At 43.8% G+C, this 24,726-nt stretch overlaps 1 protein-coding gene across 1 annotated transcript in view; it reads left to right on the forward strand.

Annotated features, from left to right (window-relative positions):
* Nucleotides 1-24,726, forward strand: part of LOC126474832 (arylsulfatase B-like) — a 367,147-nt gene that overhangs the window by 38,310 nt on the left and 304,111 nt on the right. The window lies entirely within an intron of this gene.

The following is a 24,726-nucleotide window of genomic DNA, read 5'->3' on the forward strand; positions in this document are numbered from 1 at the left end:
ATATCTGAACTGATCGGCTGTCGGACCCCCTCCATCTAATAGGCGCTGCTCAAGCATGGTTGTTTACATCTTTGGGCGGATTTAGTGACATATCTGAACAATCAAAGCGACTGTGTCTGTAATACAAAATCCAGAGTCAAAGTCTATCTTCAGGAGTTCTGGGAACCGGGGTGGTGCAAAACTGTTTTTGATGTGTGTATGTTTATACAAGTTTCTTTTTCCCATCAAGGGGTAACAGCTTTTTACATTTTCGTAGCTCATGGAGACCTGATGATGCCTTCTTCCACATTGGAGTTACATGCTCAGTACAATTTAGATTTTCATCTATTATGAGTCCTATACTCTTTGTTGAAGGAGAGAAGTTTTTATGTGTCCCACTTAGTTTGAAGATGGTAGAGGGTCTTGGGCTAATAGGCCTAGGATAACCAGTACTGCTTGGGTTTTGGTTGGGTTGAGCTTTAACAATATATCCTGCTCCCTTTTTGATAGTGGACATATGTCGGTATTGGTGTTAACGATAGCTGTCTTCAGGTTTATTGGTTTTGCACTTAGGTAGGACTGGAGGTTGTTGCGTACACGCGGTATTTGTAGTAGGACAAAACGGATGGCACATCTTTTACTTACAATGAAAAGAGTACAGGACCTAATACCGAAACCCGGGGAACGGCTGATGCTGCCTGCCTTCATTGTACTTTACGACGCCGGACATGACGACTGCTGGCGATACGTAAGGTATGAGCGAAACCATTGCATTTCACATGGCGATAACTTTAAGCTGCTAGGCATTGCAAGTAAAATGTCGAAGTCCACAGATCAAAGGCTTTTCTGAAATCTAAGAAGCACATGGTATATGCTTGTTATGTGTCCATGGGAAGTTTGACGTCATTTGTTTCCATAACAATGAGGTGACAAAGTCATAAATGGCGATAGTTTCGCGTACACATGGTGTAAAAGGGCAGTGCATTGGCGGAGCTCTCAGGTTTACTCAGGTAATTCACATGAAAAGGTTTCAGACGTGTTTACGGCTGCACGAATGGTATTAACACACTTTGAACGTGAAACGGTAATTGGAGCTAGACGCATGGGAAATCCTATTCCCGAAATCGTTAGGGAATTCAATATTCCGAGATCCACTGTGTCAAGAGTGTGCCGAGAATACCAAATTTCAGGCATCACTTGCACAACGGACAAGGCAGTGGTCGACTGCCTTTGCTTAACTACCGACTTTTGCGTAGAGTTTGCAGTGCTAAAGGACAATCAGTACTGCGTGAAACAATCACAGAAACCAATGTTAAACGTACGACGAACGTTTTCGTTAGGGCAGTGCGACGGAATTTGGCGTTAACGGACTACTGCAGCAGACGACCGACTCAGCTGCCTTTGCTAACAGCACGACATTGCCTGCAGTTCCTCCCCCTGGCCTCACGACCATATGGGTTGGCCCCAGACGATAGGAAAACCGTGGCCTGGTAGATGAGCCCCGATTTCAATTGGTAAGATCTGATGGTGGAGTTCGAATGTGGTGCAGATCCCACGAAACCTTGTATCTAACTTGTCAGTAATGCACTGTGCAAGCTGGTGGTGACTCTTTAAAGGTATGGACTGTGTTTACATGGAAGGGACTGGGTCCTCTGGTCCAGGTGAACAGATCATTGACATGGTTATGTTCGGCTACTTGGAGACCGTTCGCAGCAATTCATGGACTTCATGTTCCCAAACAACGTCGGAATTTCTTTAGATGGCAATGCACTATGTCATGGGTCACAGTTATTCGCAACTGGTTTGAAGAATATTCTGAAGAATTCGAGCGAATGATTTGGCCACCAAGATCGCCCGACATGAACGTTGGCGGAATTTGTGGGGCGTAATGGAGAGGTCACTTCGTGCACAAAGACCTACACCGGTAACTCATTAACAGTTAAGGATAGTTCTAGAGGCAGCTGGCTCAATACGTTCGCAGTGACTTGGAAGGACTTATTGAATGCATGCCACTTTGAACTGCAGCACTTCGCCAGACATAAAGAGTTCCGACACGATATTACGGCGTATCCCATGACACCAGTTTATCATGTCGGATGCTGTTCTGTGATGTTTACGGAGACCTGAATGGTTGTTCGTTAGTTATGTAGGTTGTTAGCTGATCATGAACTATATACGGTAAGGTCTTGGAAAGTTCAACAAAAGAGCAAAGAGGTCGGTAATCAGATGGTGCTGTGGCATTGTCCTTTCTACGTAGTGGCTTAACTAGTCACTGTTTCGAGGCCACAAGGAAAATATTTGTGCTTGTAGTTAAGATATCTGTTATAGTGGGCAGTGTGGGTCAATAATAAGCTTCATCATTTGAACTGTGATGTCATCACGTCCAGTGGATGCTAATCTGATACGCATAATCGTTTTTTGACGGTATTGCAAGTAATATGCCTTAGATAGAATTTTTCAGGGCTACAGTCGTTTACTTCATGAGGAAATCAGTGAGACTCTGTTTCTTTTGCGGTTCTATTACGAGATTGTATGTAATGTGAAATTCCAGTTCAGTTCTTCACCTGGGACACTGGGATCAGCTCCAGCTTTCACTTTGCCTATACCAAGACCACACAGTTGACATGCTGAAAATTTGCGTTTCTTACAACTTGACTTACTGTTCCACTTCTGTTCGTAAGCAATTTGGTTTTCTGGCTGGAGCGTCTCTGAGATTCAAGAGCTGTTCCAATTTTTCACTTACCGCAGGTGCATTTCCTCTTTGCTTTTCTGGTCTTTATGGCACCATATTTGTCATATAGTTGAGTAAGTTTTTTAGTAGACCTGTGATGTTTTCCGGTCATGTTCGTGAAGGGAACAGAAGAAGTCATCCAAACTACTCCTTGCGCCTCAGTTGCAAGTTCAGATAAATTAATGCATTTGAAGTCTCAGTATGCAGTAAGTTGACATTTCTTTCTGGGACATTCTGGCGAGTACGTCATGAAAATTATGTCATGTGTGGACACGAAAGGTGTGGATATTTGAGAGGTACGAATTACTCTCCAGGGATGACGTTCCATATAGATGTATGAGGATGGACTACTGTTTGTATGATGGGTAGGAGCAAGCTGAGGTAGCGACACGTTTGAAGAAGGAGGCGCCCGATTAAATTACACTTTGGTAAGCCTGTTGTACGTGCAATTTATGTTAGTGTCACCAGATACGTCGATTCGAGACTTGAAAGAGCAGTTTCGAAACAGGCAAACTCGCCTGCTTAAGGAGGTTTGAGAGCAAACGTGTCAGACACCTCCTTTAAGGGATTTTATCTCTACGGACATATATTCAATATGTTTGTATTCGTTACTGTTCTGCATGGATTGTTCCTTTTGTACACTTCGCCGCGCTGGGTAACAGCGCAGTCTCAGGTGCTTTGCCACGGTTCGCGCCGTTTCCCCCGTCGCAGGTCGAGTCCTCCCTCGGGCATTGGTGTGTATGTGTGTGTGTGTGTGTGTGTGTGTGTGTGTGTGTGTGTGTGTGTGTGTGTGTGTTGCCCTTGGCGTAAGTAAAAGTTATATTAAGTAGTATGTAAGGCGAGGAATCGATGACCTCAGAAGTTTGGTCCCGTAGGAACTTACCACAAATCTGCAAAGTTTTGTATACTTCAGATTGTTTAACCTCCAAAAACAACTACTACACACTAATGCAGACTTTTACGAATAATTTTTGTTGATTGCTGTTAGAAGGGACAAATCCTTGTGATTTAGAAGTGAAATGAGAAAGGCAGGACAGTCTACCACACTCTGTACAGTCGGTTGCAATGAACTGATACAGTTGTAGAAAGCGAGGTCCAGTTTAGTGGTGTTTCAAGTCGGTCCCACTGGTACTGTTTTCACCTAGAAATCACCCCTGACCAGCTACTTATTTTTTGTTACAAGTGGAAATTGGCGTGGTTCATGGTGTGGGTTCCTGTAGTCATGTCCTAGTTCATGAACCACGGGCAACGTATGAGTGGCCAAGTAAATGGTCCCGACAGTCGGGATACCAGTTACTTTGGAATAAGGCTGAGCATCTCGGACATATTCTGAGTTGTGGTCACCTCTGTGCTCATACGGCAAAGACTACCAAATCCACCGGTTAGTCCCTCAACCGTTAGGGGTAAAACTCAATGGGACTCGGGGCAAGTAAGGCTAGCAACCTGCTTCCCCGGTACTTTAAATATGATGCTGGCAACAATCGGATCAAAATGCCTCGGACCTTTAAAGGTGACGGAGTCCCACGTCTAACTGACAAGCCAGGGAATCCTAAGATACGACTCGGCAAACAAATGGTAATGAGATGGGGAGCTATTAATATCAATGGGGGCTACTCTGGAAAGAAGGTAGAGCTGGCAGAGGCTGCAACTAAGATGGGGCTGGATGTTTTAGCTGTTAGTGACATTCGGGTAATGTGTGAGAAAGAAGAGGAAGTGGGAGAATACAAGGTCTACCTGTCGGGAGTCAAAGCAGAAATAGTATAATGGGGTGTACGGCAGGAAAGAAATGGAACCCAGTGTAGTTGCAATAAGGTATGTAAACAAACGACTGATGTGGATAGAGTGGACAGTGTCTAGCAAGAAAATTAGGATTGTGTCAGTATATTCGCATTGTGAAGGGACACATCAAGATAAGATGGATAGTTTTCATGATACACTCAGTGGTGTAGTTGTTAGAGTAAAGGACAAGAACAGTGTTCTGCTCATGGGTGATTTTAATGCCAGGATTGGAAATCGAACAGAAGGGTATGAAAAGGTATGGGTAAATTTGGAGAGGATATGGAGGCCAACAGGAACGGGAAACAACTCTTGGATTTCTGTGCCAGTATGGGCTTAGTAATCACAAACTCCTTTTTTAAACATAAGAACATTCACCGGTATACTTGGGAAGGCAGGGGAACCAGATCTGTCATTGACTATATAATAACAGATCAGGAATTCAGGAAGGCTGTGAGGGACACACGTGTATTCAGGGGATTCTTTGATGACACTGATCATTATTTAATCTGCAGCGAAATTGTTATTGTGAGACCGAAAGTGCAGGAGGTCAGGTCCATATGTAGGAGGATAAGAGTGGAGAAACTTCAGGATAAGGAAATCAGGCACAAGTACATAACAATGATCTCAGAAAGTTACCAATTAGTTGAATGTAGTCAATTACAGTCATTGGAAAAGGAATGGACAAGGTACAGGGACACAGTACTAGAAGTGGCTAAAGAATGTCTTGGAACAGTAGTGCGTAAAGCTAGGATGAAGCAAACAGCTTGGTGGAACGACACAGTCAAGGCAGCCTGTAAAAGGAAAAAGAAGTTGTATCAAAAATGGCTACATACTAGAACTCAGGTAGACAGAGAAAGTTATGTTGAAGAAAGAAACAAAGCCAAGCAGATAATTGCAGCATCCAAGAAGAAATCTTGGGAAGACTTTGGAAACAGGTTGGAGACTTTGGGTCAAGCTGCTGGAAAACCATTCTGGAGTGTAATTAGCAGTCTTCGAAAGGGAGGTAAGAAGAAAATGACAAGTATTTTGGACAGGTCAGGAAAACTGCTTGTGAATCCTGTGGATTCCTTGGGCAGATGGAGGGAATATTTTGAAGAGTTGCTCAATGTAGGTGAAAATACGACCAGTAATGTTGTAAGTAGGCTGTTTATGTTTTCTTATTGGCAACGTTACGTAGCGCTCTGTATGAAAATCACTAGCTGTGCTGTGTGCAGTCTGTGGCTTGTTTGCATTGTTGTCTGCCATTGTAGCGTTGGGCAGTTGGCTGTGATGAGCGCGTAGCGCTGCGCAATTGGAGGTGAGCCGCCAGCAGTGGTGGATGTGGGGAGAGAAATGGCGGAGTTTTGAAATTTGTAAGACTGGATGTCATGAACTGCTATATACACTCCTGGAAATTGAAATAAGAACACCGTGAATTCATTGTCCCAGGAAGGGGAAACTTTATTGACACATTCCTGGGGTCAGATACATCACATGATCACACTGACAGAACCACAGGGACATAGACACAGGCAACAGAGCATGCACAATGTCGGCACTAGTACAGTGTATATCCACCTTTCGCAGCAATGCAGGCTGCTATTCTCCCATGGAGACGATCGTAGAGATGCTGGATGTAGTCCTGTGGAACGGCTTGCCATGCCATTTCCACCTGGCGCCTCAGTTGGACCAGCGTTCGTGCTGGACGTGCAGACCGCGTGAGACGACGCTTCATCCAGTCCCAAACATGCTCAATGGGGGACAGATCCGGAGATCTTGCTGGCCAGGGTAGTTGACTTACACCTTCTAGAGCACGTTGGGTGGCACGGGATACATGCGGACGTGCATTGTCCTGTTGGAACAGCAAGTTCCCTTGCCGGTCTAGGAATGGTAGAACGATGGGTTCGACGACGGTTTGGATGTACCGTGCACTATTCAGTGTCCCCTCGACGATCACCAGTGGTGTACGGCCAGTGTAGGAGATCGCTCAACACACCATGATGCCGGGTGTTGGCCCTGTGTGCCTCGGTCGTATGCAGTCCTGATTGCGGCGCTCACCTGCACGGCGCCAAACACGCATACGACCATCATTGGCACCAAGGCAGAAGCGACTCTCATCGCTGAAGACGACACGTCTCCATTCGTCCCTCCATTCACGCCTGTCGCGACACCACTGGAGGCGGGTTGCACGATGTTGGGGCGTGAGCGGAAGACGGCCTAACGGTGTGCGGGACCGTAGCCCAGCTTCATGGAGACGGTTGCGAATGGTCCTCGCCGATACCCCAGGAGCAACAGTGTCCCTAATTTGCTGGGAAGTGGCGGTGCGGTCCCCTACGGCACTGCGTAGGATCCTACGGTCTTGGCGTGCATCCGTGCGTCGCTGCGGTCCGGTCCCAGGTCGACGGGAACGTGCACCTTCCGCCGACCACTGGCGACAACATCGATGTACTGTGGAGACCTCACGCCCCACGTGTTGAGCAATTCGGCGGTACGTCCACCCGGCCTCCCGCATGCCCACTATACGCCCTCGCTCAAAGTCCGTCAACTGCACATACGGTTCACGTCCACGCTGTCGCGGCATGCTACCAGTGTTGAAGACTGCGATGGAGCTCCGTATGCCACGGCAAACTGGCTGACACTGACGGCGGCGGTGCACAAATGCTGCGCAGCTAGCGCCATTCGACGGCCAACACCGCGGTTCCTGGTGTGTCCGCTGTGCCGTGCGCGTGATCATTGCTTGTACAGCCCTCTCGCAGTGTCCGGAGCAAGTATGGTGGGTCTGACACACCGGTGTCAATGTGTTCTTTTTTCCATTTCCAGGAGTGTATATTATGACTATTAAGGTAAATACATCATTTGTTCTCTATCAAAATCTTTCATTTGCTAACTATGCCTATCAGTAGTTAGTGCCTTCAGTAGTTAGAATCTTTTATTTAGCTGGCAGTAGTGGCGCTAGCTATATTGCAGTAGTTCGAGTAGCGAAGATTTTTGTGAGGTTAGTGATTTGTGAAAGGTATAGGTTAATGTTAGTCAGGGCCATTCTTTTGTAGGGATTTCTGAAAGTCAGATTGCGTCGCGCTAAAAATATTGTGTGTCAGTTTAAACACAGTCATGTATAATTGTTCAAAGGGGACGTTTCAATGTTTCAGATTTCGATGTACAATGGGATAGGAATGAGGATGGAAATAGGATCACATTTGAGGAAGTGGTGAAAATGGTCAATAGATTGCAGTGCAATAAAGCAGCTGGGGTGGATGAAATTAAGTCGGAACTCATCAAATACAGTGGAATGTCATGTCTTAAATGGCTACACAGGATAACTGAAATGGCCTGGGAGTCGGGACAGGTTCCATCAGACTGGACAAAAGCAGTAATCACACCAATCTTTAAACATGGAAACAGAAAAGATTGTAACAACTACAATCTCTTTAATCAGCGTTGTGGGTAAAATCTTCTGAGATATTGTTGAAAGGAAAGTGCGAGTATTAGTTGAGGACCAATTGGATGAAAATCAGTGTGGGTTTAGGCCTCTTAGAGGTTGTCAGGACCAGATCTTTAGCTTACTGCAAATAATGGAGAAGTGTTATGAATGGAACAGGGAATTGTGTCTATGCTTTATAGATCTAGAAAAGGCATTTGACCGGGTTCCTAGGAGGAAGTTATTGTCTGTTCTACGAGATTATGGAATAGGAGGAAAACTTTTGCAAGCAATTAAAGGTCTTTACATGGATAGTCAGGCAGCAGTTAGAGTTGACGGTAAATTGAGTTCATGGTTCAGAGTAGTTTCAGGGGTAAGACAAGGCTGCAAGCTGTCTCCACTGTTGTTCATATTATATATGGATCATATGTTGAACACAATAGACTGGCTGGGTGAGATTAAGATGTGTGAACACAAAATAAGCAGTCTTGCATATGCGGATGACTTAGTTGTGATGGTAGATTCGATTGAAAGTTTGCAAAGTAATATTTCAGAGCTAGATCAGAAATGTAAGGACTATGGTATGAAGATTAGCATCTCCAAAACGAAAGTAATGTCAGTTGGAAAGAGATATAAATTGACTGAGTGCCAAATAGGAAGAACAAAGTTAGAACAGGTGGACAGTGTCAAGTACTTAGGATGCATATTCTCACAGGATGGCAACATAGTGAAAGAACTGGAAGCGAGGTGTAGCAAAGCTAATGCAGTGAGCGCTCAGCTAGATCTACTCTCTTCTGCAAGAAGGAAGTCAGTACCAAGACTAAGTTTTCTGTGCACCGTTCGATCTTTCGACCAACTTTGTTGTATGAGAGCGAAATCTGGGTGGATTCAGGTTACCTTATCAACAAGGTTGAGGCTACGGATATGAAAGTAGCTAGGACGATTGCAGGTACTAGTAGATGGGAACAATGGCAGGAGGGTGTCCACAATGAGGAAATCAAAGAAAAACTGGGAGTGAACTCTATAGATGTAGCAGTCAGGGCGAACAGGCTTAGATGGTGGGGTCATGTTACACGCATGGGAGGAGCAAGGTTACCCAAGAGACTCATGGGTTCAGCAGTAGAGGGTAGGAGGAGTCGGGGCAGACCAAGGAGAAGGTACCTGGATTCGGTTAAGAATTATTTTGAGGTAATAGGCTTAACATCAGAAGTGGCACCAATGTTAGCACGGAACAGGGGATCATGGAAGAATTTTGTAAAGGGGACTATGCTCCAGACTGAACGCTGAAAGGCATAAACAGACTTAAATGATGATGATGATGATGATGAGTGGAAATTGGCAACGGTGACGTTTTCTACGAAATATAGGGGTTATTCATAATGAGTGAGTAGCTGCAGGGCAAGTAACACTGAACGACAACATCCTAATCAATGGTACAGAATACGTTTATCTGGGGCAACAATTAATTCATACAAAAGAGGATTTGAAACCTGAAATTTTTCGTCGAATTAAACTGGGTTGGAGTGCTTACGGAAGGAATGCAACAGTTTTCAATTCTAACATACCAGCCTACTTAAAGAAGACAGTTTTTGATCGATGTGTCCTACCGGTTTTAAAGTACGGGTGTGAAACTTGGACTTTAAATGAACTTTTCAAAATGAAACTTAGAACTGCCCAAAGAGCTATGGAAAGGTCAATCTTAGGTCTCACTAAGAAAGACCGACAGAAAAGTGAAGACATTCGAGCAATAACAGGAGTAACAGATATTACAGAATGGGTTAAGACTCTAAAATGGCAGTGGGCAGGACATATTGCACTAACGAAGGATGGAAGATGGACAAAATCAGTTTCAGTGTGGAGTCCCAGAGAAAAACGAAGACCACCAATGATCGCTAGGATAAGGAACTCAGGAAAGCTGCGTGCTTCAACAGGTGGAAGACAGCAGCGGACAGAGATGCGTGGAAAAACCTCTTTAAACTGTATTTAATAACTTAAAGAGGCTACATCTTGTATAGGTTGAATTATCTGAACAATAAATAGACAAATAGGGGTACTTTGACAAGAGATAAGATTAATGGTAAGTGTTGTTTTAATGAATAAACACCATTCTTGCATCAACATATTAATTATTTAATTACTAGTTTTAATAATATGAACACATCATTTTTATAATCTTTCTAATACACAATTATATCTGCATCTACACACGGCAAGCTACTGTACAGTGTCTGGTGGAGGGTAGTTGTGGAAAGAGCCGTTGCCTCCATTCCTCTTCCGATTGCAAATTTTCGACGAATATGAGCATAACATAGAATTTCTCTGATATCTGTACATTTCCCTAGACGTATTTGGGAAGATGTAATATTCTGTACGAGCACTTCTTGAAACTTACATCATCTGAACTTAAACAGAAGGTCTCTCCGTGATGCACGATGCCTTTCTCGTAGCGTCTGTCACTGGAGTTTGTTGAGCGTTTCCACAACTTTCTCGCTCCGAGTAAACGACTTAGTGATGAAATATACTGTTCTTCGTTGCATCGTCTTTCTCTCACCTATTAATCCGATTTGGTAAGGGTCCCAGGTTAAAGTACAGTACTAAAAATGAGTCGAACGAGTCTTTTGTAATCCTCTTCTTTCGTTTATGAGTTACATTTGTCTAACATTGTTACTATCAGTTTTAACCTGACTATTGCTTTCTTTATAGCTAACTTTATGTGGTAATTCCACATTAGATCACTCTGGACAATTATTCCTACATATTTTACGGTAATTACTGTTTCGGTGATTTAGTGCCAATGGTATGATCGGGCAGTAACGGACCTCTATTCCATTATGATACATCCATTTCGGTGTAGTGTCAACCACCAGATCGGTACCAATCGGTGATGATTAAAAAAATGGTTTAAATGGCCCTGACCACTATGGGACTTAACTGCTGTGGTCATCAGTCCCCTAGAACTTAGAACTACGTAAACCTAACTAAACTAAGGACATCACACACATCCATGCCCGAGGCGGGGTTCGAACCTGCGACCGTAGCGGTCGCGCGGTTCCAGACTGTAGCGCCTAGAACCGCTCGGCCACTCCGGCCGGCGGCGATTATCTCCAGACCTTACCGTTGCGTTGCGGATAAAACACTGGACTCGCACTCGAGAGGACTGCACTTAAAATCCGGGGCGGGCTATCCAAATTTAGGTTCTCTGCGATTTTCCTAAACCGCTTCAGGGAAATCCCAGGACAGCTTCTTTGAACAGGGCACTTCAGATATCGTTCCTCATACTTTCGTAGTCTGAGCTCTTGCTCCGTTCCTAATGACCGCGCTGTTTACAGGAAGTTGGAGTCTAATCTTCCCTATTTCTCTACGGCTTTCTGCATTTCGCTGCCCTTCTCAGCCTTCCTATAAACTGGTGTCATCTGGTGACAAAGCTTTCACTGATATCCAGTCGACTATGTACACTGAAGCGCCAAAGGAACTGATACAGGCATGCGTATTCAAATACAGAAATATGTAAACGGGCAGAATACGGCGCTGCGGTCGGCAACGCATATGTAAGACAACAAGTGTCTGGCACAGTTATTAGATCAGTTACTGCTGCTACAATGGCAGGTTATCAGGATTTAAGAGATTTTTAACGTGGTGTTATAGACGGCACACTAGCGATGGGACACAGCATTTCCGACGTAGCGATGAAGTGGGGATTTTCCCATAAGACCATTTCACGTGCGAATGTCAGTAATCCGGTAAAACATGAAGTCTCCGACATCACTGCGGCCGGTAAAAGATCCTGCAAGAACGGGACCAACGACGAGTGAAGAGAATCATTCACCGTGACAGAAGTGCAACCCTTCCGCAAATTGTGGCAGATATCAATGCTGGGCCATCAACAAGTGTCAGCGTGCGAACCACACAACGAAACATCATTGATATGGGCTCTCGGAGCGGAAGGCCCGCTCGTGATGACTGCATGACACAAAGCTTTACGCCTGGCCTGGGCCTGTCAAAACCGACACTGGACTGTTGATGACTGGAAACATGTTGCGTGGTGGGACGAGTCTCGCTTCAAATTATATCGAGCGGATGGACGTGTACGGATATGTTGACAACCTCAGGATTTGACGGATACTGCACAGCAGCAGGAGACTGTTCAAGCTGGTGAAGGCTCTGTAATGGTGTTGGGCGTGTGCAGTTGGAGTGATATGAGATACCTGATACGTCTAGAAACGACTCTGATAGGTGACTCATACGTAAGCATCCTGTCTGATCACCTCCATCCATTCATGTCCACTGTGCATTCCGATGGACTTGGGCAATTCCAGAAGGACAATGAGACACCCATACGTCCATAATTGCTACAGAGGGGCCCCAGGAACACTCTTATGAGTTTAAACGCTTCCGCTGGCGATCAAACTTCCCAGACATGAGCATTGTTGACCACATGAGGGATGCCTTGCAGCGTGCTGTTCAGAAGAGATCTCCACCTCCTCGTACTCTTACGGATTTATGGGCAACCCTGCACGATTCATAGTGTCAATTCCTCCAGCACTACTTCAGACATTAGTCGAGTCAAAGCCACGTTGTGTTGTGGCACTTCTGCGTGCTCAAGGAGCCCTACACGATATTAGGCCAGTGTAACACAGCCATCCCGTAACACTCTCTTAAGGTACTGTTAACCAGATAAACTTTGACAGATTTTCAGAGTCAAACATGATTATCATGACTGTTCCTTACCTTCTGTGATATATATGTTGGTGAATAAAGAGGCTTATATGAAAGGATTACATACTAATTAGCACATCACATTTTCTAATATTCATGGGCACTAATGGAAAAAATTTGAGGGGGTCAAAGGTAGCATGGATTTAGAGATACATTGACTAGCCTATAATTCCACCACAACTGTTAACTATAGTTCCATTTGTGGTCAATATTTCAAAAACAAAATGAAGCTCTGGCCTCTCAGAAATAAATACATTGACCTAAAGTTTTCTTTAGTGCTTTATTGAGCCTCATAAAAGAAAAAACACTACTGCACTAGCGGTACATAAATCAAGCAATGTGATCCAGCACCTCAATTACAAATATAATGAAAGATACTCGGGTAAAGTATCTCACTCGTAACTCCAAACTCCGTTGAAGACAATACCTACAGTTTCATCCATGTTCAGCCTGAATCGTCGTTTCGAAACATGTGGTGCAGTTACATCTAAGGTTATCTGTTCCTCTTTTATCAAGTAAATATCTGGCACTTTTTGTCAAAGTCGAACTTCATTCCTTGTTTCTGGAGTTGTCTGATATTACCTGAACCACAGAAGCTAGGTACTTCATCAAAATATGAGTGACATTTGTTTTTCTTAGCTGCAGGCACGTTAACAATTACAAATGAGCCTACGACTGTATAACGATAATAATTTCTTAGTTCCACACTGTAACTGGCATCAACACTGTTCAATTAACTGTTAACCTGTAATCTTGGAGTGACAATGACCATTGGCCAAAGTAGCGCCGAAACAAAAAAATTATTCACATGATCTCAGAAACCAAAATATACTGGTTGATACCTCGATGTGAGTAAAAACTAATCAGTGGTCTGTTTCGAGAACTAATTGAGTGATATATATGATATAACTGAAAACACCGATGGCTTTTCGGTTAAACGACATCGGCGGAATTTGCAGAACGGGATTTTAACACATTTTTCAAACGCAATTATAAGCCGCAACAGGTTAGCCAACTTTTGCACAAGAAAATCGGCACTACATGGTTTCATGTAGCGTATAATGATAGAACGTTACCACCATACAATGTAGTAATCATCCAACTGAGTGCCAAAAGAGAGATGTTGAACTTTTGGTGTATGAGTGGTCAAAGCAACCACGGCGGTCAAAGTGCACCTGTTTTCGGTACTCCGAAATTAGGTACTCGATAAGGTCATATTTTGGTGGAATGTTCCGTAAACGCAGTGTTCAGTTCATCTAATGAAATGGAACAAAGGGATGTATTTCATTGTCTTTTGTGTCTCGCGGTGGCTCATTTGAGGGTCCCATGCGACACTGCAGAAACTCCTACAGTGTAGTGGTCCAAGAAGGACCACGTTGTTATCTTGAACCTCACAATACAAAAAGCAAGCTGAAGCAGGAGAAAACCTAGTAAATCTCATAGCTCTGCAGTAGACGGAAGTTAGCCTTGACTAGACAGCCTCTGTGCCATTTGCTGTAGATGGTATGTACCGTCGCAAATACTCGTGATTAGAAGAATTGCGACAATTTCATTATTTAGCGAGCACCAAGGAAAAACTTGTGTTTGTGGAAGTCTCGAATCTTTTTCCAGTACGCACTAAATGACGTAACAGGACGGCTAAACACGAAGCTACTGGTTAAGAATTGCACCACATGCTCCACATACGTTCTAATTCATTTTCAATGCTAGTGTGTCGATACTGATTGCACGGCATCTTTGAGGGGATTTTCCTGGAGATCGATCGTTGTACGTCATTAACAAGAAGTTAATTGGTGCCTGTACACACGAGAAAAAAGTCTTAGCAGTAATTTGTGTGAAATTCTGACGACAAATGAAGTACATTTCCGTGAACGACACGTCACAATATAAAAAGAAAGTTGCAATAATGGCTGACGTTCTTCTCACATGTGGCGACATTTTAAATTAACTGCATTCCAGTGGAACGTAAGTCATGAGCAGGGACAACAAAACAATCTTGACCTTCATCAAGATGCGAAGATAGGCAGAAATACGTAACAAACATGGAATGTTCGTGAAGACTTGTGATATAAACTTAATAAACAACCATATTTCAATAGACAGTTGTATTAGAAAAAGCCTAAATGCTAAGGAATCAAGCTGTGCAGTGAACAATCTGCTCAAGTAAACAATGCCAGACGACTAATTTGTAAACTATCTTGTTAATGTTTTCTCTGCTCTACAGTGGTCAGAAGTCATGGGATTCTCCCTAATAGGTGGTCGGACCTCCTCTTGCCCAGCGTTTTGTAGCAATTCGACATGGCATTGACCCAACAAGTCGCTGGAAGTCCTCTGCCGAATTATTGAGTCATCTGCCTCTATAGACGTCCAAAACTGCGAAAGCGTTGCCGGTGCAGGATTTTGTGCACGAGCTGACTTCTCGATTACGTCCCCTGAATGTTCGATAGGATTCATGTCCTGTAATCTGGATGGCCAAATCATTCACTCGAATTGTACAGAATGTTCTTCAAACAAATCGAGAACAACTGTGGCCCAGTACCACGGCGCATTGTTATATAAAAAAATTCCATCTTTATTTGGGAACATCACGTCCATAAATAGCTGCAAATGGTCTCCGAGTAGCTGAACATCCTGAGGGCCCAGTCGATTCCATGCAAACACAGCCCATACCATTATGGAGTCTCCATCAGATTCCACAGTGCTTTTTTTGTTGACGACTTGGATTCATGGCTACACGAGACTCGAACCCTACCACCAGCTGTTACCAACCGACATCGGGACTCATCTGATCAGACCACGGTTTTCCAGTGTCTAGGGTCCAAGCGGTATGGTCACCATCCCACAAGAAACGCTGTAGGATGTAATGCTGTTGGCAAAGGCAGTCGCGTCGGTCTTCTGCTGCCACAGCCCACTAACGTGAAATTTGGCCCCACTGTCCGGTCGTACATTCCACACTAATTTCTTCGATTATGTCATGCAGTGTTGCCTGTCTGTTATCAGTGACAGCTCCACAAAAATGCCACTGCTCTTAGTCGATAAGTGAAGGCCGTCGCCCACTGTGGTATTCTCGGTACACTCTTGACACCGCGGATAGCGGGACATTGAATTTCGTAACGTTTTCCGAAATGGAATGTGGCATGTGTCTAGCTCCTACTACCATCCCTCATTCAGAGACTGTTAAGTCCCGTGCGGCTACAATCACGTCGGAAACCGTTTTAATTTATCAGCAGAGTACAAACGACAGCTCCGCAAATGCACTCCCTTTTTATAACTTCGGTGCGCGATACCACCAAATCGCTATCCCATGACTCTTGACACCTCAGTGTTATATGTGCACAAAGAAGTGAAAAAGCTCCAAAATGAGTTCGAAGATAAAGAGAAAATGGTAAATCTCATAGTGAAGAAAACGAAAATGAAAATATTTCGTGAAGTGTTTCGTAGAAAGTGAAATCAACTAAGAACTTATAACACGGCGTTATTTCTACTAACTTTGATTAATATATATATTGGTTTCCGGTATTCCCCAAATCATTTGCTTGCCAGGCGTAAATAAGTGCTTGGGTTTCACCACCTGTTGCCCCACAGCTGGCAAATAATTGTAGACAATAATATTATAAGTTCATCAGCTGATATGAAAACCTATCAGTGAAGATTTCCAATATTTTACAAGTCTCACGTGATTGATTGGGGGCCGGCCGGTGTGCCGAGCGTTTCTAGACGCTTCAATCTGGAACCGCGCGACTACTACGGTCGCAGTTTCGAATCCTGCCTCGGGCATGGATGTGTGTGATGTCCTTAAGTTAGTTAGGTTTAAGTAGTTCTAAGTTCTAGGGGACTGATGACCTCAGATGTTAAGTCCCATAGTGCTCAGAGCCATTTGAACCATTTTTTGATTGATTGGGGTGAAATGTTGTCGTGATTGCTTTCCTGGACAACAACAACATTTCCACTCATCGTTACTGCCGAAAACATGGAAATGTGAGCCGGTTGTAAGAGCCAGACATTTCACATGGGCATTGCGGCTGAACACGTGAAGTTAGCCACACGTCGTGAATTCCTTTCGACTCACCCTGAGTCTTCTATAAACGTCCTACGTATCCCAAGAAACTGCACGTCCTTAAGTCCATTGGTGGCATTCATCTGGACTGTAACTAGGATAGCTACAAACGACTGTAGGCTGCTTGGCTCTTGGCAACGAGTATCCAAACATTTTTAGAGATGCCGTCATACCTTCATTTATCCTGAGAATTATACATTTTAAGTATGTATCCCTCGCTCTCACGATCACTTTAAATCATAATCCTTGGTACACAAAACGGGTTAGAACGCTGTTGGAGAAACAACGAAACCAGCATGCCATATTTAAACAGATGCAAAATCCCCAAGATTGGCGATCTTTTACAGAAGCTCGAAATTTAGCGGGACCTTCAATGCGAGATGCTTATAACAGTTGGAACAATGAAACTTTGTCTCGAAACCTGGCAGAAAATCCAAAGAGATTTTGATCGTATGTGAAATATCTTAGCGGCAAGAAACAATCAATGCCTTCTCTGCGGGATAGCAATGCAGATGCTACGGAAGACAGTGCTGCCAAAGCAGAGTTACTAAACACAGCCTTCCGAAATGCCTTCACAAAAGAAGACGAAGTAAATATTCCAGAATTCGAATCTAGAACAGCTGCCAACATGAGTAACGTAGAAGTAAATATCCTCGGAGTAGTGAAGCAACTTCAATCACTTAACAAAAGCAAGTCTTCTGTTCGAGACTGTATACCAATTAGGTTCCTTTCGGAGTATGCTGATGCATCAGCTCCATACTTAACAGTCATATACAACCGATCGCTCGGTGAAAGATCCGAACCCAAAGACTGGAAAGGTGCACAAGTCACACCAATATTCAAGAAAGGTAGTAGTAGTAATACACTAAATTTTAGGGCCATATCGTAACGTCGATATGCAGCAGCATTTTGGAACATATAGTGTGTTCGAACATTATGAATTACCTCGAGGAAAACGGTCTACTGACACGCAGTCAAGATGGGTTTAAAAAACATCGTTCTTGTGAAATACAACTATCTCTTTATTTACTTGAAATATTGAGTGCTATTGACAAGGGATTTCAGATCGATTCCGTATGTCTGGATTTCCAGAAGGATTTTGACACTGTACCACACAAGCGGCTAGTAGTGAAATTGCGCGCTCATGGACTATCGTCTCAGTTATGTCACTGGATTTGTGATTTCCTGTCAGAGAGGTCACAGTTTGTAGTAATTGACGGAAAGTCATCGAGTAAAACAGAAGTGATTTCTGGCGTTCCCCAAGGCAGTGTAATGGACCCTTTGCTGTTTCTTATCTATCTAAACGATTTGGGAGACAATCTGAGCAGCCGTCTTCGGTTTGTTTGCTGATGACGTTGTCGTTTATCAACTTATAAAGCCATCGGAAGATCAAACCAAATTGCAAAACGATTTAGAAAAGATATCTGAATGGTGCCAAAAGTTGCAGTTGACCCTAAATCACGAAAAGTGTGAGGTCATCCACAAGAGTGCTAAAACGGTTACACGACAAATCAGTCTAATCTAAAAGCCGTAAATTCAACTAATTACCTAGGTTTTACAATTACGAACAACATAAATTGGAAGGAACACATAGAAAGTGTTGTGGGGAAGGCTAAGCAAAGACTGCGTTATATTGGCAGGACACTTAGAAAATGTAACAGATCCACTAAGGTTACTGCCTACACAACGCTTGTCCGACCTCGTTTAGAATACTTGTGCGCCAGATAGGACTGATAGAGTACATCGAAAAAGTTCAATGAAGGGCAGCACGTTTTGTATTATCACGAAATACAGGATTTGGGCTGGAAAGCATTAAAAGAAAGTCGTTTTTCGTTGCGATGGAATCTTCTCACGAAATTCCAATCACTAACTTTTTCCTCCGAATGTGAAAATATTTTGTTGACACCGACCTACATGGGGAGGAACGATCACGATAAAATAAGGGAAATCAGATGTCGTACGGAAAGATATAGGTGTTCATTCTTTCCGCGCGCTATATGAGATTGGAATAATAGAGAATTGTGAAGGTGGTTCGATGAACCCTCTGCCAAGCACTTAAATGTGATTTGCAGAGTATCTATGTAGAGGTAGATGTAGATGAATTACATATGACTGTACTAATACATAACTAAAATCAGTCACAGGAGGCAGCGGCCTGTGATTTGCACCACTTTCCTACATTGTCTGTAGCTCGTTGTCTGTGCCAAAAGCTGTCCTCATAGCCAGTGGTTTGTGTGAGCGAATGAATAAAGTTATACGGAGCCACGTCCGGGCAATACGGCTGGTAATCAAACACTTTTCATCGGAAACGCTGCTGGAGCGTCTTCTTTGCCCCTGCAATGTGCGGTCGAGAACTGTCATGGAGAAGGAAACGTATGAGAGTTGGGTTATGAAACCAGCGAAACCCCTCAGCAGGACTTCACGCTTGTGGAGAGACACTACTTTCTGGGCATCTTTACGTGCTCACTGTGCACTCAGAACCGAACAGTGGTACGTCGCGCGGTAGACAGGCATACTAGGGACACTACACAGTGTATCTGCACACAGCTTCACCAGGATTTTCACTGTGTTTTTAACTTGCGGCCGAACGGAGTTTGAAAACGAAATAGGCCTCGTATATCATCTAACAGGATGTAATCGGATACCGCAATGTACTGTACAATTGATCTGTAGCTGTCACGGGTGGCATACACGCCATTATAAAAGAATTATTGTGTTATCAGTAGGGCAGCAGTAACAGCGGAAATGGTTGACCAGGACGGATCAGTGACGTAGAACATGGGCTAGTCATCTGACGTCAAATGAGTGACTAATCCATCACGGGCTTTTGAAACCTTCTAAAACTGCGCAGGTCGTTTGTCGGTGATATGACTGTTAAACTGAAACGTGAAGGGACAACCGCAGCTAAATCAAGACCAGACAGACCTCATGTACTGAGGGACTGGGACTCTCATAGATTGCTGAGGGTGGTTTTAAAAAATTCCATGAAATCAGCGGAAGGAATCACTCGTGAGTTCCAGCAGTCCAGTTAGTACAATGACTGCGCGTACTGAGGTAAAAATAATTGGGTACAATAGTCGAGTAACTCCTCCTAAGCCACAGATTTCCGTTGTCAATGCTAAGCGACGCTTCAGGTGGCGTTAAGACAGTGGAGTGACGAATCACACTGTATACAGTGGCAGTCCTGCCGAATGGTTTGGGTTTGGTGAAAGCTTGAAGGGTATTACCGCTGTAATACGTAGTGTCTGGTGCTATGGTATGGAAGTATTTTTCGTCGCTACTTTCTAATCCCATTATTGCAATTAACAGGAAGCTAAATTCCGAGGACGTGAACACGTTATATATTGGGTACAGTGGAGGAGCAGATGAGAGACTGTGACTGTTTAGTGATTGTTTCAATCAGTATGGGAATGCACCCTTTTGTGACGGCTCCCAAACCGAAGGTCCTCGGCGGTACTTTTGGGGCAGCCACTACAAATTGTATAAAGCGTGGGTAGTGACCAAGATGTAGCTACGTCTGTTGGCCGAAAAGTAATTAATGATAAGAATTGCGCCAGCTAGAATGAAGAGATAACTTATCTTTATTTCTGACGAAGTCCAAGTAATATCCGAGAGTAATCCGTGTACTGAGCCTAGTCGAATACAATAGCAAATATCACACTGCAAGGGCTCCACTATAAACTCCACGAAAGGCTAGCAATAGACAATCGACAATAGACTTTCCGTCTCGGGGCCAGCGCTGCTCCTCATATGCAAAAGGCAGAGGGCACTGCGGACCCGAGCTCAGCCGTGGCGCGACCTCTTCCGTCGGCGGTAACGCCCTGAGACGCCGACGGCCGCGGCAGGAACTGTGGCCAGCGATGTCACGGTCAGGGCGCGCGTGCGCAAGTTGGTTGGTTGGTTGGGTCCGTGGATACAACACACCCTGTCATAAAGCAGCATTTTTGGAGCAAAGTGGATAGTGCAAGTCCCTGAAATGGACTAGCCTGCAGAGAGTCCCGACCTGCACCCAATGGAACACCTTCGCGAAGGGTTACAACGTAGTCTTCGCTCCAGACCTCATCGTTCAACATCACTACTTTCTGTGGTTTCGGCTCTTGTCGAAAGGCACACAAGCATCACACTTTCAAACCGTCGTAAAAAAAAAAATGGCTCTGAGCACTATGGGACTCAACTGCTGTGGTCATAAGTCCCCTAGAACTTAGAACTACTTAAACCTAACTAACCTAAGGACATCACACACATCCATGCCCGAGGCAGGATTCGAATCTGCGACCGTAGCGGTCGTGCGGTTCCAGACTGTAGCGCCTTTAACCGCTCGGCCACTCCGGCCGGCTAAACCGTCGTAAAAGAAACGTCGTAAAGGCGAAGAGTGGACATACCCATATTAATGTCCACTTATAGCTGTCCAACACTTTTGATAAGATAGTCAATGTCTTTCTTCATCCACGTTCTTCCTCAGCCTACCTGGCCACCACGTCGCGTCAGGACGTTCTGGAGTCTCGATTCTTCAAAGGCAGCTAATCAGAGGCCAAAAAATGCAACACTTACTTATGAGGGAGTGTTCTGGACAGCCAATGGAAGACGGGAAACGTATTTTTCGGCCAGTGTACCTACAGCTGTTATTTTGCTCATGTTTTACTAGGATAGTAGTTTCGACGTTCCAGTAACGTTATCTTCAGGCGTGTCGCATGAACGACACCAAATACCACTGGTGCATGTATAAGACATGGCAAAAACATTCGTGTCTAGTGCTGTAGGCATCCGAAGATCATGAGCAGGTGTGCTCTTTACACATTTGACAGCACCTGCCCTTGTCTCTTACATGCGACAGGGCTGAAGATGACGTGTATGGAATATCGAAACTGTTATCCTTATAATAAAACATCAAAATAACGACTGATGGTACAGTATTGATACATTTACTCTACCAGCCGCTATCCCATGCTCCTGAGCCCAAGATGGAGTTACATTTATTTTTCGTAGTCTCGTTTCGTCGTCTTGCACTGAAAGCGCCGCTTGCCGCTTAGCCGGGAGGAGAGCAGACGTTGGTTCTCACGCTGGCATAACTAACGCTGGCTACTGGGCCGTCCGAACGCTGTACTTGCTTAACGCTGCGTGCCATACGCTACACGCACTCTCTACGAATCTGATAAACTACTTTTAAATATTAATCGATCTTTTTCATACTTTTCATATCAAATTGTATGGATAATACAACCACACTGTTAAAATTTCAAATCAATAACTTCAATACTTTCGGAGACATAAATTTTTACCCAAAACACATGATAACCATGCTGGATTGTGAAACGAAGTTAGGAACTTTACTTCATTCATCTATAGTATCAATTGAAGCTACAATCACGAGGATAAGTTCAAATAATCTAATGTTGTGGAATTTACTTTAGCTTCCTCACCAAGGATACCCAACCTAACAAAAAGTACTTTGGAAAATCATTATTGTTTCATCGTGTTTTAGTCGTTTCAGTGTTTTGGAGAGACAGAGAGTGAATGGCGGACGTACATCAAGTGAGAAAGTAAGATTTTACTAAAACTATGTAAATGTATGACTGACAAAGCTGTTGTGCAATAGGGAAATTGGTGACGTACGTCCGAGTGAGCTTGATTTTGTAAATGTCAGTCAGAGTTGACGTTGAGTATTAAATGTATTATTGTTGTTGTTATTGTGGTTTTCAGTCCTGAGACTGGTGTGATGCAACTCTCCATGCTATTCTATCCTGTGCAAGCTTCTTCATCTCCCAGTACCTACTGCAACCTACATCCTTCTGAATTTGCTTAGTGTATTCATCTCTTGGTCTCCTTCTACGATTTTTACCCTTCATTCTGCCCTCCAATGCTAAATTTGTGATTCCTTGATGCCTCAGAACATGTCCTACCAACCGGTCCTTTCATCTTGTAAAGTTGTGCCACAAACACCTCTTCTCCCTAATTCTATTCAATACCTCCTCATTAGTTATGTGATCTACCCATCTAATCTTCAGCCTTCTTCTGTAGTACCACATTTTGAAAGCTTCTACTCTCTTCTTGTCCAAACTATTTATTGTCCATGTTTCACTTCCATACATGGCTACACTCCATCCAAATACTTTCAGAAACGATTTCCTGACATTTAAATCTATACCCGATGTTAACAAATTTCTCTTCTTCAGAAACGCTTCCTTGCCGTTACCAGTCTACATTTTATATCCTCTCTACTTGGACCATCATCAGTTATTTGGCTCCCCAAATAACAAGACTCCTTTACTACTTTAAGTGTCTCATTTCCTAATCTAATTCCCTCAGCATTCCCTGACTTAATTCGACTACATTCCATTATCCTCGTTTTGCTTTTGTTGATGTTCATCTTATATCCTCCTTTCAAAACACTGTCCATTCCGTTCAACAGCTCTTCCAAGTCCTCTGCTGTCTCTGACAGAATTACAATGTCATCGGCGAACCTGAAAGTTTTTATTTCTTCTCCACGGATCTTAATTCCTGCTCCTAATTTTTCTTTTGTTTACTTTACTGCTGGCTCAATATACAGATTGAATAACATCGGGGAGATGCTACGACCCTGTCTCGCTCCCTTCCCAACCACTGCTTCCCTTTCATGTCCCTCGACCCTTATAACTGCCATCTGGTTTCTGTGCAAATTGTAAATAGCCTTTCGCTCCCAGTATTTTACCCCTGCCACCTTTAGAATTTGAAAGTGAGTATTCAAGTCAACATTGTCAAAATCTTTCTCTAAGTCTACAAATGCTAAAAACGTAGGTTTGCCTTTCCTTAATTTTTCTTCTAAGATAAGCCGTAAGGTCAGTATTACCTCACGTGTTCCAGTATTTATACGGAATCCAAACTGATCTTCCCCGAGGTCGGCTTCTACCAGTTTTTCCATTCGTCTGTAAAGAATTCGTATTATTCGAATTGATATTCATGCAAGAGTCTCTCTTTTCTCCAAAGGCCTCTTTAATTTTCCTGTAGGCAGTATCTATCTTACCCCCAGTGAGATAAGCCTCTACATCTTTACATTTGTCCTCTAGCCATCCCCGCTTAGCCATTTTGCACTTCCTGTCGATATCATTTTTGAGACTTTTGTATTCCTTTTTGCCTGCTTCATTTACTGCATTTTTACATTTTCTCCTTTCATCAAATAAATTCAATATTTCTTCTGTTAACTAACGATTTCTACTAGCCCTCGTCTTTTTACCCACTTGATCCTCTGCTGCCTTCACTACTTCATCCCTCAGAGATACCCATTCTTCTTCTACTGTATTTGTTTCCCCCATTCCTGTCATTCGTTCCCTTATGCTCTCCCTGAAACTCTGTACAACATCTGGTTTAGTCAGTTTATCCAGGTCCCATCTCCTTAAATTCCCACCTTTTTGCAGTTTCTTCAGTTTTAGTCTGTGGTGTCACCGCCAGACACCACACTTGCTAGGTGGTAGCCTTTAAATCGGCCTCGGTCCGTTAGTATACGTCGGACCCGCGTGTCGCCACTATCAGTGATTGCAGACCGAGCGCCGCCACACGGCAGGTCTAGAGAGACTTCCTAGCACTCGCCCCAGTTGTACAGCCGACTTTGCTAGCGATGGTTCACTGACAAAATACGCTATTTGCCGAGACGATAGTTAGCAGAGCCTTCAGCTACGTCATTGGCTACGACCTAGCAAGGCGCCATTACCAGTTACTATTGATGCTGTAAAACATGTACTGTCAAGAGCGATGTTCATCATTTATGGATTAAAGTTAAGTATTCCACAGCTACGTCCTTTTTTTGCTAGTCTCATTTCCTTGTCCTGTTACAGACGTCACGCCAGCCTGCGTGAGCTAAAACGCGTGCCTTTTGGCTTCCTCTCATAGTGGGTTGGGTGTCTTGCCAATCCACAACATAGTCTACAGTTCGTAACCAATAGATTGTGATCAGAGTCCACATCTGCCCCTGGAAATGTCTTAAAATTTAAAACCTGGTTCCTAAATCTCTGTCTTACCATTATATAATCTATCTGATACCTTCTAGTATCTAGAGGATACTTCCAGGTATACAAACTTCTCTTATGATTCTTG

This window comes from Schistocerca serialis, chromosome 4, assembly GCF_023864345.2.
Source record: "Schistocerca serialis cubense isolate TAMUIC-IGC-003099 chromosome 4, iqSchSeri2.2, whole genome shotgun sequence".
Classification (NCBI taxonomy): domain Eukaryota; kingdom Metazoa; phylum Arthropoda; class Insecta; order Orthoptera; family Acrididae; genus Schistocerca; species Schistocerca serialis.